The sequence below is a fragment of the Trachurus japonicus genome, chromosome 4 (genome assembly GCF_045865225.1).
Source record: "Trachurus japonicus isolate A0001 chromosome 4, Traja_1.0".
Classification (NCBI taxonomy): domain Eukaryota; kingdom Metazoa; phylum Chordata; class Actinopteri; order Carangiformes; family Carangidae; genus Trachurus; species Trachurus japonicus.
This window is the reverse complement of record NC_140910.1, coordinates 19,273,562-19,288,983: the sequence shown is the minus strand read 5'-3', so window position 1 is coordinate 19,288,983 and position 15,422 is coordinate 19,273,562. Positions and strand designations below refer to the sequence as shown.

Sequence of the window (15,422 nt, the reverse complement as noted above, 5' to 3'; positions counted from 1 at the left end):
GCAGAAAAGGGCATTGTGATATCATGACATTTACTGACACATTAAATGTCACCACCTATCAGAGATGATTCAGACAGGAAGTTAACTTTGCTGTCATGAATTTACTACCTACCCAGAATGAGTTGCAGAGCAGAACGTGAACTTAAAAACAGCTGCCGATGGTAGATAAAATACTTGCCACATCAAAGTTTTATCAGTATTTGGGTATTTGCTAGCACATGGTGTTAATAATACACCAAGTTCATACTTTAACCTGACTACAAATCTCAGTTGTGGATAACTGAATCTGGGCTATAAAGAAGCAGACTTCTATTATGAAGCACTTAGCGATGTCTGATCTAAGGACATAATAAATATTTAGACGAACTTCAGACTGCTCTACAGTGAGGCGGAAAGCAAGAAGCACACTACTTATATGCCTAAACAACTTTTGTTAACACCAGTGTTCACAAACAAACTAAGATATAAAAAGAAAGGCAACTAAACAGTGGTTAACAGTCAGACAAGTGCATGCTCCCGCTGGGTTCAAGTTCATGTCAGTCACCCTGCTGTCTGCACAGCACAATAAATGTAAAACCTTCTACGTGAGGCTTGGCGAACAATAAGAGCAGGGGTGGTCAAAGAAATCGTTAAGTGAACAGCTTTCACTGGAGGATCGAAAAACAAAAGCAGGGGGTAGAAAGGAATTCATTTATGAAACCAGCAAAGTGGGTTAACAATCCCCTGCAATGCTGCTTGGATGTCGAGAGTGATTGACTGTCGAAAGTGAAGTTCCATGTCTTAGCCTGTGACAGATTTATCTCCACCACGCCTCACAAGGAGCAGCTCAAGACTTTGAGTTTCCTTGCACACTGTGGAAGTACATGTATAGGTGGTGTGAGTTTAAAGAGCTCACAAACAACTCATCGACACAGTAGCTGTGAGTTCAGCTCACTGAAGAAACCAAAATAGAGACGACGCCGGACACATTAAAGGAAAAGAAACCAAAAGGTGTTAGTCCTGTGATGTTCCACCAGCGGTCCTTGCTATATATTAAGTGGATTGAACTCTAATGAAGGGATGAACTGCATCCTTCGAACCTCCTCAGTGATGAATTAAGACAAGCTTAAAAAAAATAAGGAAAAATATACTACAAACAAAAAGGACCCTCAGAAATCTTCTTTATAGTCTGTAAATAACGTAGTGATGTGGTGAATGCCGTGAGAGTAAACCCTAACAATGTGTGTTAGTAAACCCCAGGGTAGGTCTTTACCTTAATTTATCACCTGCCTGCACAAGTCAAAGAAGAGACAGACAGGAAGAGCTGATGAGTGAAAGGCTGCTGAGGAAGCAGAGACAGGGAGAAGTCAGGGATAACAAGGGGACACGGTGCGTTACCTCACCTCAACCCCTTCAGCTGTCCCACCCTCTGCAGCAGGAGTCGCACTATTTAAGTACCTCGCTCTCTCATTCAGTGCTTTATAAATAGCCCACAGCCACGCACTGTATGCAGCACAGTAAAAGCTGTTTAAAGCCTGTAAAGATGCTGTTTGATTAAATACTATTTATTTTTTTTTTTTTTACTATTTACATAAATGCGGTTTAGAGATTTGAATAAAGTTTATCGGTCATTTCATTTTTCATTTATTAATTTACTGAGTTGGGACAATGCACATTCATCAACATTGATGTGTTAAGCATCAGTGTAAATGTGCCAGACTTAGCATAACTGCTAAATTTCAGCTGTAGTCCCAAGCCAGGTTCCTAGACACAGAAGAGTCATTCAACAAGTCAGGTTTTTGAAAATCATTGAAGTTATTCTTTGGTTTGCTGGCTACATATGAAGTCATAAATTGGCAATGCTTCATTTCAAGAGACTACATGACAAATACCTGCCATGCCATTCTTCCTTGGCGTGTAGACACAGATCTGCTGATCACAGAATCATTTGACAGAGCCTACAACTCAGTATGCACTCACGTGTAGAAAATATGTTGCCATATGTTAAAAGACAATAGACTTGAAATGTAGAGATGCTTTGAGACTTGTGTACAGCATGAATAAAGATGAGCTATGTTGAATACAACTGTCGCATGAGTGACTCAAACCCGCAGCTTAATCTGAACCAATAAATTAAAACAGTAACACTTAACTAGCACAAACACCTATCATACTTCATACTGATGACTGATGAATGCATTAAGTCTAATCCAGTTTTGATTGGGGACTGGTTTTCAGACCACACAAGTTTGAAGAAGCTCTAAGCAATTTTCTAATTAGCAATTATTCTAAATTAAACAAGTGATTGAGGAAGAAGATAATCTCCGGATATCTGAAATTCAAATAGTCATTATTACTAGTAGCTATAATAAAATATAAATCAGCACCTTGAGACGTACCAAGGCACAGCTCACGCCCCGTCACGTTGCATCCTTGATACATTAGAAAGAATGTGGGTAGGTAGGTACAGTATACAAGCCCACAATCATACTCGACTGACCTACAGCCCCAAGTCAAATACACTCAGAAACGTGATGGGAACTCTTGTACTGAACCTCAGGCATTAATTTAGAAGACAATTATCTTACAAGTCGACAGATGCACACATGACTGCACTTGACCTTAAAGGTAAGTTTCCATCATTCAGACTTAGAATTTACTGGTTCATTTGCATTGGCTAGGTGGCCTGCGGTACTTCCAGCTCATGTCACTGCTTGCCCACCGTTTGCGTGACTCCTGAAAGAGCATCAACACCTATGGGATGTTTAGTGTGTATTTATAGTCCTTTCTGAGCCATTAAAAGTACAATACCCTGGCTGTATTCACTAACCATACTGAGTCCACATAACAGATGACTTGAATGTGTGAGGTTATTCATAAAGATATAATAAGTTGATAAGAACTATGAATTATAAAAATAAACCCAGTTTTATTATAAAATAATACAAACTTACTTATGTACTTTTTAGTAGTGTGATCTGCATCTGATGTCTTTGTTGTCTTTGGAAACGTTATGACCTGCTAAAAAAAATGGGTTGGGCGAGATTCCTTCCATTAGTCAAGTCACACGATAGCGTCAGATGAGAGAGACTGTTCCTTTGTCTCTTGATACGTTCTTGACAAGGGATTTAGCAGCCAACACGTCTGTCAATAAAGACGATATGTTCATGTCCTTTTCATACATGAAGTTACCTGTCACCTTCAACACGCAGTACGACAGCCAAGTTATGGAAGGAACCTGGAGGGTGCAAATGCGAAAAGAGGCAGCTTGAGGGTTGATAAATGGTTTGGATGTGAATCTTGCCTTTGCAGTCCCCAGATCTCAGCTCAAGTTAAACAGTATACTAATCACCAAAAGAGTAAATCTCTTTATGAGTGTATGACATCACATGTGCAAAGTCTTTTCTGGAGGCCTGTGTTGGCCCAGGATACTTTTTTATGTTTATTCATTGTCTGTAACTGCAACAGTATCCAAGCTGTAGCAGGATGTTACATAATTTGATGTGCCTTCTTCAAACAAATAAAGGTCGTTCAAATACTGTGTGTGATATGACCGGAATGACACAACTACAATGGTTTGATGATGTTCCAACTACCCACTGTGGCACAGGAACTTATAAAAACAAGTATGCCCATAAAGATTCCTGTGCTCTGACAGGTTGACAATAATGGCACAACTTACACGAGACGAAGAACAGTCTCAAGTGGGATTTTGTCTGTAAACTGTAAACTTAAGCTGCCTCAGGCTCCACATACTCCTTCTGGTCAATAGAAAGCCCAAAAATTTAATTCCCTTTCGTTCAAAAAAGAAAAGGAAAAAAACAACAAGATGTCCTCAGTCTATATAGTCAACAAACATGAGGACCCCTCTGTCAGGCGGCACAACACGAAAGACTGAACGCGCTGCAAACGCTGGGTTTTGAACTGCAGGTTGTTTTGCTGAAGCCGTCCCTTTGATGTTCATGCAAGCACACGGAGCTAAGCAGTCTTTATCCTTGCGCAGATTTCTGACTTTACATCTTAAGCCTCATATCATGTACACAAAACTCTGCAACTGTTCATATAGTACAAGTTTTTTTTTTTTTTTTTTTTTTTTGGCTAGCGCAGAGGGAGGTTGAACAAACTGGATGGTGGGATGCAACGCGATGTCTCATAACGCAGTGATTAGGAGATGCCGTGGGAGAGAGGGAGGAAATGGCTCCATGGCAAACAGGGATGTGACCCTCTGCATGGGGCCAAGCCTACAGCCATATACCAGGGTCAGGCCAGTCCCAGCTGCGCAGCTAACCACCACTGCACTGACAACACTTCCCCCGCCCACTCTCCTATGGGAGGCTACAGCAGAGACGACATACCGTAGAAGAGGGCTCTGCTGGGGTTTGTGTGACTCAATTTTTTCCTTTCTTTTTTAAAAACTGTGTAAGTAGGATCACAACTCGAGTATTAGTGATATCAAATGCAGGCAGCGACACACCAGCAAAAAAAAAAAAACACGGGAAATATGTAAAGTCAGCGAAAGATGAGCGAAAATATGTCACACTGCTGTGAGCATTCTGGTAAGCACAGGGTGTTAATTTCTGCTCAGGTTACACGTAATTGTTACCATGAGTACCATGAGTCAGTATAATTCAGGATCTGGGTTGGTTGATTCAGCTCGGGGGAAGCTGATCTCATCCGCCCGGGGGGCTACAAAGCCACCCCTATCTGCTCAATTTCACTTCAGCAGGGCTCCAGTTCATCGACTCAGTGGGTTAAATAAAGTGTAGAATTGGTTCCTGAAGCGTGACGCTGGCTGGCCCACTGAACTCTGCCATATTGGTCCTCAGGTCTGTTTCTGTCTCAGCTTGTCGGCTGCTCTGTAACAACACGAGCCTGTCTGTCGCTTTCCAGTGACTTCGCCTGAGGTCGAGCGGCAGGACCGGGCAACTGAGGAGCATGTGGCTGAAGAGAATTACAACGGATGTTGAACAGCGGGACTGCAAGCATTGACAACTCATGTTAATCGTCGATGAGGAAAAGTAAATGGTCTTAAAATGTTCTGATTGCTGTTAATAATAATATTTATAAGCCTTAATAGTTGACTGTCTAATGAGCGCAAAGCCACGGATCAGATTAAAAACCTAGAAAAGACCATTTAGGTCGTTCAAGTTCAACCTTTGAATAAACAAATTTCATAAAAAAAACTCCTAGTTGTTTTATTTCATATGTGGCCTGAGCAGGAGAGTGAGCAGGTTTCTTAAAAACCTTTTACAGTTCTTCGCTTCTTCGATTTCTAACGCATGGCGCTGTAAGGAGTTTCCCCCTTGCAGCCATTCAAGTGTTATTGCAACTGTTCAATAGCATACTCTGGCTTTGATGCAAAGTCCTGTCAGCTGTTGCATTGCTGGTCGCTCAGGGAATTCATATCTGTGTGCGGACCAAGTACTAGCAGATTCCTGTGACAAATCACAACCGACTCCTTTTACATACCGTACAGCGGGTGTGTCTTGTGGACATTATGTTGGCCGCCCTATAGTTAACTTTGTTCAACGTAAAGCAAACACAGTGCCACGGTTCTTCCTATAGGTCTTTGTACAAAGAGAGAAACCATCATGCTGAGAGAGGCTGATAATAAATGTATTGCAAAGTTGTCCGCTTACACATTGTATGTGTTGCACCTTTCTGGATGTAATCCTTAGTAGCGTCTGTAAAACCTATATGACTTTACTGTGCATGTTTACACTCATATCAATGATCTTTCTGCCTTCAGTAGGTCACTGTTGTAACACCGAGTATTAGGGCCACACTGAGAAAATAATTTTTTCCACAGACTTTGAGAATAAAGTCATAGTTTTACGAAAATAAAGTCATAGTTTTACAAGATTTTTTTTTAACAACTGTACTCCTCTAAAACAACAAGTTCAAATAATTATGACTTTTCTCACGTAAAACTATGACTTTATTCTCAGTCTGGTTCTCAATGTGGTCAGTGTGGTCCTAATACTCATCGTACTGCTGCAACTTGGAAAACAAAATTAAAGTTTGCCAATTTTGGACAAGGTACTCATGCTGTAAAAAACAAAAACATTCTGAATCACGGCAACAACAATTAGTTTTCAGTACAAACAGGTGAAGTAGTGTCCTGTATCTACAGTATATCTGTGATTGGCCATAGTGGGGTGTGGAAGGTTTCAGCATCTCAAAACTGTGCTTAAAGCAGAAGTAAGCGATATTTTTGTGTTAATATAAGTCTTAAATAGTTATATCTTCCGACAGCAATCACTTACATAGAGTGTTTGGACTGAAACACGGGTCTGTCAGTCCCTCTGCTCTGCTCTGAGCCGAAGAGAAAACTTTTCTTGTATCCTACAAGTTTTATCCAATGAGGAGAGAGAACAATATGAAGGGCTGTGTGTGCAGCCAAGGGATGCGCGTGAATGTGGTGACGTAGGGACGAGGACCAATAGATCCATGACGAGGGCGGGGGCTGCTAACTCCATCGGCTGACAGGAAGTTATGGTGCGTTCAGGGCAACCCGTAACTCGTGTTTTTCCAACCTGTGAAGTCGTACCAGTTCGATCTGGTACGACTTCACGGGTCGGAAGTTACGAGTGGCCGTTATAGTGACTTTCACAGGCAACAGGTCGGAGAAACGCGAGTTGCGGGTTGCCTGGAATGCTACAAAGTCGTAAGTCGTGACTTGAAGCTGTAACTTACGGTTTCAAAAGCCTGCCTGGAACGCAGCATTAGCCAAAACGACCGGATCGCTTACTTCTGCTTTAAGTTGTACGGAGGAGTTTCTGCACTGTACTGACTCTGGAGCCATCCCCACAAACATCCCACGAGACTTGTATGTTTTACTGTGTGTCTCTCAATGTCCTCGTAACACCCATGAAATTAACTTTTCAGGGATGTGACATGGTTCAAATACATCTGCGGCGAATCCTAATTCAGTGATAAAATGACAATGCACTGCCTTCCCTGGTTTCAACTGCTGTCCGTCAGCTGAGGTTAACTCACTGACAGCACAGGAAGTGGCAGCAGAATATTTTCCGTTGTTTGGTATGGAGGGTTTTTTTTTTTTTTGGCTGACCTCATTCTGATGGTGGCAAAGAGGCAGATGGGCAGAGCTCTGCACAGCAGCAGCAGCAGCACAAGAAAGAAGCAGCAGGGCGAAATGTAAAAGTTAAATAAATAGTGATCACTAGACCTTTACATGCAGCACTCCAGCTGTTACTTCTAACCCATGTTCATGTTTCACAGCTGGCTGGTAGATGAGAGGGAGGTTGAAATGTTGTAACATGTTAAACTTAGAGGCTGACTCAGATGAAGAACAGAGGCATGACGGTGTGAAAGTTCAGCACGAAACCGGTTATCACATCTCACCAGGCTGCCAACCAGGAGGTTCTGTTGGTAAAAATACTTCTTCAATGCTTCGAGACTAGAAAACCATTGCTTCAAGATGGAGAGGAGGCCTATGATTAAAACAATGACAGCCTGGGTTTTTACACACATCAGCCTTTTTTTTAAGGTGAAAAAGTGAAAAGAGTCTGAATCACAACAGCAAGATGCCAAAAGTTCAACAAAGTGTTGTGAAAATAATCATTTCATAAGAGGTCCATTGACACAAACACACGCAATCAAATAATCACAGGAAGTTTTGTGTTGGCAGTGACGAGACAAAGGCTATCATCTGACTGGATCGTCTCACGGGGGGTAAAGAGGACGAGCTCGGGCACTTATGACAAACCCACTGATTCAGTGATAAACTGAGGTGCCATCTGTTCATCACCATGGCTTTAGACTAGGAGTGAATAAACTGTTATCAGTCTACCTAGTCACAATGACTCACGTCCGCTTCCTTGCAGAAGCCTGCTCATTGTGAGACGCTGGCGGCAGCGGTGGCGGCGGTGGCGCTGGGGTAGAAAGTGGTTCAGTGCTTACAAGAGGAGGCACCACGAGACGAAGCTGACTTGAGAAAAAGAAGAGGAAGAAGACGACGACAGAGGAAGCGTTTGACAGAATATGAAAGCGGGCATCAAAGCAAAGCAGGAAGCTGAGGTTCTTACAAAAGCTGTGTCTTTTTCTCAGCTTGAAGACAGAAAGAAAAAAAATAAGCGCCTGAAGAATTTGCATCGCCTGCATGGGATGTTAGATTCAGCTTTCGGAACAGACATGACCTTAGTTGGCCTTTAGAGCCGCTTGTGCTCATGATCACTTGAAATCGTGTGGGAAAGAAACACTCAGAGTGAATCCACTGCTGAACCTAAACAATCCGACAAGACCGATTAGCGAGGACGTAACTCGGCTCCCTCGGACACTGCGGCTGAATCTCGCCCGGTAAATCATCAGCGATCGTCGTATTCGCACTGACACACGACTCCCAGTCAACACGTAATCCACTAATAATGTTTGGAGTTTGAATAGAGCGGGGGAAGCGCTCCATCTGTGGGGCAGCGTTACAGCAGCACACACGCTCCACACAGGCCTGGAGTATGTACTACAGCGATTTCAGTGGAGCTACGTTTTCACAATCTAGTCGTCACCCTGGACTTAAAGGGATAGTTCACCCTAGAATGATATTTCACTCATTATCTACTCACCCTCATGTTGACTAAGGGCTGGAAGAATTTTCAGAGTCCACCGTCCCTTCTCTGAGTTACAGGGGGTCTCAGCGTAGCAGTGCATTTCAATGCAACGGTTGCAAAGGGACACCAGAGCTCTTCGTAAAAAAACACACACAAAAAACATCCAAATACCTCCATGATGCTCGTATGTAATGTCCGTCTTGTGCTGAAGCCCCAAATTGCGTAATTGTCCCGAAAAAAATTAAATAAGTCTATATTTTAAGCTTGTTTGTAGCGGAAGCTTCTCGAAGCTCCTCTTCCTGGTCCGTCCAAATCTCGCGTGATTTGCGCCGGCGTCAGTGCGGTTACTGCGAATCACGCGAGATTTGGACGGACCAGGAAGAGGAGCTTCGAGAAGCTTCCGCTACAAACAAGCTTAAAATATAGACTTATTTAATTTTTTTTCGGGACAATTACGCAATTTGGGGCTTCAGCACAAGACGGACATTACATACGAGCATCATGGAGGTATTTGGATGTTTTTTTGTGTGTGTTTTTTTACGAAGAGCTCTGGTGTCCCTTTGCAACCGTTATATGGACATGCACTGCTACGCCAAGACCCCCTGTAACTCAGAGAAGGGACGGTGGACTCTGAAACTTCTTCCAGCCCTTAGTCAACATGAGGGTAAGTAGATAATGAGCGAAATATCATTCTAGGGTGAACTATCCCTTTAAGGAAGTTGCAATAAAAAAATGTAATGTAATTTGAAAGAACAAACAGACACAGGTAATAGATTGCAAGATAAAAACAACTATGAAATGTGTCCAGTTTCCAATTTTACCTCATGGACCGATTTTTCTGTCCCATCAGGCATTTGGTGGTCACATGAAATGTTTGAACATTTTGTAAAGACGTCAGCATACTAAAACTAATTAAGAGTTACAAGGGCGACGAGACCTGGTGCCTCTGGGATCAAGGTTACGTATCATGTGAAGACGGCGTATTCAATTCATCACTGAGCCTGAACATGGCTTCTCATTGGAGAGAGGTGTTCAGTGGAAAACATAAAATTCAATACTTTTAAAAGGGACTGTTCTTAAATCGTGACTGGGGAATTATAAACTTTCATATTCTCTGCCCAAAACAGGCCGGGCCACATCAGCTTCAGAGTTGCTCTTTGTTTCAGCAGTGACTTGTTTCTTGTGGGCTGTTGTGTATCAACAGACAGACTTTCACCCCTTTGAGGCTTGTCGGAAAATAAGACAAGCAGTGATCGGTTATTGAAAAGGACAGTGGAAAAGAAAAGAACAAGAAAAATCTCCCTGACCCCGGGAGACACAGAGATGAACCCCCCTCATGAGCACCCACTAAAATATCTACTTCACTCTTCCTTCAACTCTCTACACTGTAAGTACAGACACACAGGATTACAGAACAGATGAACAGTCACAGTCACCACAGTGAACCAGATCAGTCGACGACACCCATTGAAAGCAGGCGGGTGCGCACAGAGAGAGGATGGATGACTCAAATGCAGCTGCCTGCCATGTTTTCCACACATCCTCATTACTCACTATTCAGACATCTTGGGCTCCGGGAGGCCCTAAGCACTGAAACCTCGTTGTTCAGCCCCTTGCTCCCCACTCTGGGAGACTGAATGACTGCGATACATAGATTCACATTTTCACTGAAGAGCTGAAGACATTTATATCCCACAGACATCCAGTCAAATCTTCAACTCCATGCCTAAAGACGATCTGTGGTCGGCTTTAAAAGCTCTCCTCAACAGAAAGGCATTGTCCTAGAATTGCTGAATCACCTAACCACTGCATTACCCCTAATTGATTTGCATTTTCTTTCTCCTCCTCCTCTTGCCCTATCATGCTTAACTTGCTCTTAAATATCCTTCTTTCACCCTTACACTTTGAAATTTATTACTGCTTATTATTAGCATTACAAAAACCCAGGGAGCCGACAGGAACAAGAGACTCTTATAACCAGCATTGTACCTGACGGGTTTCTGGAAATTCTTCCATCTGACAGTTGCAAAGAAACTGTCCCATTAATAGACTTTGAACCTTTCTCTCTTTCACTTCCCAGTTTTGTGTCAGCATGTCCGCCTTTACTGTAAGCCAACAGGGTGAAAGACAACAAAAGACGCAAGATAACCTTTGAGGAAACTCCGACGCACGAAAGTTGTCAAGAAGAGTAACATTTTAAATGAACCTTGAAAACCATGTGGCCAGAAAGTTCAAACTGATTTTGGAAATAACTGTTCACACATCTTTGGCTTTCACTTCCCAGTGCTGAAATGAAACTCTGTACATGCAAGATGCAAAATTGCCCAAAGTAAGAGATCACCGTCCATGGTGTGTGTGCTACTCTGCAGTTTTAGGTCAGCAACAGCAGACGCTATGTCAATGCTACAAACAGTCGCCAGAGTGAGCTCGTTGTCAAGTAGTAGTAGTAGTAGTAGTAGTACAAATTAATGAGCCATATTGCTCTTAAATGTTATTTAACTATAAAAAGTCAGCCAATTTTAATTTTCTTAACACCAAGATGGCATGTTTCTTGATTGCTGCTTTTTCTTTTCTGGCCAATAATCCCCAAACCCAAAGATACTAGCTTGAAAACAAGAAGCTGGATTGAAACATTACCGAAACAATGAACCAGCATATATGTATATATTATTAGATAATAATGACAACAATTTTCTGTCAGTCCACAAAATGATTTATCCGCTTACTTTTGCAGCTCTACAGGGGCTTGTTACGAAGACAGACGTCGACTGTGGCTTAAATCAGACTAACAGATGTCAGACAGATGTCTGTGTTTACCCGCTGCACAAAGTCGTCTAGTACTTGACTTGTGCATTATGGGTAGTTGAAGACTGTATTTTTCCAAATTACAAAACATAGCTGACTGAGTGACCACGTCAAACCACTTGGCTCCCTTCACTCCAGCTGTGGCCGAGCTGAGCCGTTGTGGCATACTCATCTGTCAGGGGTCAGTACTTTTTCAAACTCATCAGTCAGGACTCAGGATTGGGACAAATGAAGATGATGGACAATGTACTCTTACTGCTGTGTATTTCCAACAGCTTACTCCTTTCATCTGTTTTGTTATTGGCCCCGCAGGCGTTACGTGTTGTTGGAAAAATCTGAATCTAGGAGCAAAATGACTACAGACCAATCCAAAATCTCTTTGTGAAACCACCTCCTCATCAGTTATCCATCACCGTCTGAAGACTTGCCACATGCTGAGCTTCTGAAAACACACAAGGAGTAAACATGTCAAATTAATGACACTATAGCTTTGTGTGTTTCTCGTTAATACGTTCTCACAGTGATTGATCGCTGCTTATATTGTCAATATCAATCGCTGAAGTTGAACCACACACGCTGAATTATTACACAACCACTCAGCCGAACATAGCTCTGTTCTCCACGTGGCAAACACAGGGAGGTATCGAGGATCTGTCAACAGGTAGCCTATTCTCCACGTTCGAGGTGCATACTTAACGTACTGACACCACTTGTAAGAAGGGTCTAACCTGTTCTTTACTTGAGACCATTCTGGAAAAGACAACAAACACAAACAGTTTGTACACACTGTCCTCATTCCAAGAACAGCCTGCAACACACTCTGCGGCGGATTCAATGGCCTTGCTTCCAGCACAAACTGAGTTAGTTATGGTACGCCGCCAGGAGCGTGGTTGTTTACTTGCTTTGGCAGGTCCACTCTAATTGGAAGTGATCCCCTGACCACATCTTGCTGAGATAACAGGGTGGGTCCTGCTATGCTAACTTGTTCAACCACTTTGCCTCACACCACTGGCCCCTTTAGATCTTATATTTTACAAAAAAAAGGGGGGGAAATATAACAAATTCATGTTTTAAAATCAAACAAATCACTGCGCCATGGCAAAAGGAGGGAACTGTTTGCTCTGCCTCAACAAAATGATTATTATATTTGGGGCCAAATTAGATGAAATCCTAAATGGATGCTATGAGAGCAGTTCAAGGAGACATCATTAAAAGGAAAACTATTTCCAGTTATAAAAAAAAATGCAAATTATTTCTCCATACCAATACTTCCACATTAATTTAAGTAAAGAGGAACTAGGTGCAAACTGAGGCTTCTGGTGAAAGCACAGTCCGCCTTTTGGAAGCAGGGACAGAGAATGTGATAACAGGTCAGTTGGGGATAGACCACACAAAAAAAAAAAAGGAAAACAGGCGGCCGAGCACTGCAGCCACATTAGAGTGAGACAGACAGGAGGCAGGCCAGCCATCCATCCCAAAAACAGAGCTGGTGCTGCTGCAGACCCATTTGCTCAGGCTGCAGCCCGGGGCGTCCGACAACCACCGCCATTCAGGGCTCCTGGAATGTGTCCCCAGGTCAGCTATCTGTGGAAAATAAGCTGTGGCCTTGTTTCCAGGCACCGTGGCAACCAAACTACAATCCCGAACACACACATACACACACACATACACACGCCCCATCCCAAACCTGACTCTTCATCCCCACTCGGTCCTCACCCACTCCTCCTTTGTGTTGAGTTGTCAAACTGCCAAAGGGTAAAATGGAGGGAGGTGCTACCGTACAAGTACTGAACATGCTCGCATTTTAAGCTTTCAATATCCCCATGTGCATCTACACGAAAAATGGCAAACAGTTCATTTTCTCCAAACCACTTAGCTTATTAAAATTCTAGGCTATTTCGGTCCTAACAATGCTAAGTGTTCGTGGCTGCTGAAAAGCACCAGTGGACAACTTAGATCTTTGACAATTATCTGTCATTCACAGTGTCATGAGCAACCCTGAGGGGGGGTGTTTCAACACTAAATGACACTGAGAGGAAAATTGCTTGTCATGAGGTCCAAGTTAAAAAAAGAAAAGGTTAAAAAGAAGTCAAGATAATAATATGATGCATATACGCATACTGTAAGTGAGATGTAACTACTTTTACACTGTACAAAATTAGAGATAAGAGAGCCAGTGGAAAAAACAAAATAAGAGAGTGTTGAGAATGTACTCTGTCTACATGGATAATAAAGACGAAAACAAATATCACTATTAATCTCTTATTACACTGTCAATGTAATGTTAACTAATCGTGTTCCTCCACTCAGAATGCAGATATACGTTGCAGAAGATGAGTTTTACTTTTACGCAAGGTACAAAGGAAGATTTATCTGTATAGCTTGGGGCCATCCACTTGAGGAATACCAATATTTTCATAACATCGTCAGCTGAGAACCATTATGAACTAACCATTAAAATACCTGCTAAGCTCCCACTAAGCTTCAAGCCAATCCTGTGGGAAAATACATTATCTAGCAGCTGCTTTAAAAGATTACCAGTGACAGCAGCGGCAGCAGGAAAGATCTACATTTTCCTCATCCTAACCAGCACTGATTGATGAAGACGTTGCCCGACTGCTACAGAGGCTCCATCCACCCTAAACTGAAGGTCGACGACTCAGACTTTACATAAAGCTGAGTTCACTTCGTACCCACTTTGCTTTGCAGCTGACCTTTCGTGAAGCTTCCCATCAGATTACAGCCTTATGTGACATTCAATGTGTGTGAGGAGAAATTAATCTTGTGTGTATCTAAGTTTCCACAGTGGACCAGTGACATCATATGTCGGCTATCAGACAAGTCGAAGACGTTTGGCAGCTTGTTTACTTTTCCTTTGTTGGGCCAAGTTCATCGGCTTATTTGCTGATATGAGCGGCAGTCATTTAATCAGGCGGAAGCAAACCCAAGTTTATGAAACCATACTAGAAACTAGATAAACTAGATGGAAGGTCCAATTCCCCACCTGCTTGAATTTCACGCTTGCCAATCAGCTGCTACATTAAAGACCATGCCAAAAGTACAGAAAGAAACTGTAATTAATACATCACTAAGTGTCATTTTGAAGGCTCCTTCTGGGAAGAACCAACAATTTTTAGCCCTGGAAAAATGTCAAATAGTTTTTCGGGAAGCCTGAGCCACTGAGACTGCCTCAAGGAAAATAGCAACCAACAGTGTCCGCCTGTTTTGCAAAGTGTTGAGAGTAGTGTGTATGAGAGAAACCAGCAGAATGGACGCAAGAGTGTGCCAGTAAAAGCTTTGTGGTATAGTATCAAAATGGGTGATCCCGCCACCAACCCACCAGTATCACAGTTTATGTCGCAGGGTTTGTACTTTGTAGTGCGTCTTTGCCAGACCTCAAGCATGGACTTGTGAATGGTGCTTGGAGCGATTTGTGCCAATGTGAAAAAAACAGCATGACTCAAATACACAGAGGAATACATAACATCCCTGTGATTCATGTCATGAATCTTGGGTATGGGACAAACACAAAACCTCTATTCACTTTATCAATCAGAATGAGCTATTTGATTTCAGGGAAGTTACTGTCCCCCTTTTTTTGTCTGATGAAATAATAAATTGTCTAATAGAACTGACTTCAAACTGAATTTCTATGCACTTTAGTTACCGCTTCTTTCCAGGAGATTATGTAATCAATTATGGATTATTAATTAACATTCCCAATTGAGAAGAGTACAGCACAAGGGTCTTGTGGTCTATCACGGAAGAAGTAACTGAGTTAAAGGCCAAGTGCTCTTACTGAAGGAAACCAATTTGTCCCAGGGGCAGCTTCATCACTTTATTTGGCAGAGATGCAACCTACTGAGCAGAGACGCTAACCATCCCAAGCTGAGGGGAAATCATTCTCATCTCACAACTCCACCCCCACAATGCTTTGTTCCACTTTTGTGATGCACTCTAATTCAAAACAGAACCAAACAATGAAACTTGGAACAGATTCCTGTATGAGGCTGAGTGAGCTCCTGCACAGAACAATGCACCTCTGACAAGAGGAGAAAGTTTGGAAATCTG

The 15,422-nt window shown here is 42.5% G+C and overlaps 1 protein-coding gene across 5 annotated transcripts in view; it reads right to left on the bottom strand.

The window, feature by feature from the left end:
* tsc22d2 (TSC22 domain family 2) overlaps positions 1-15,422 on the bottom strand; it is a 38,166-nt gene that overhangs the window by 17,810 nt on the left and 4,934 nt on the right. The gene's annotated exons all lie outside the window — the stretch shown is intronic.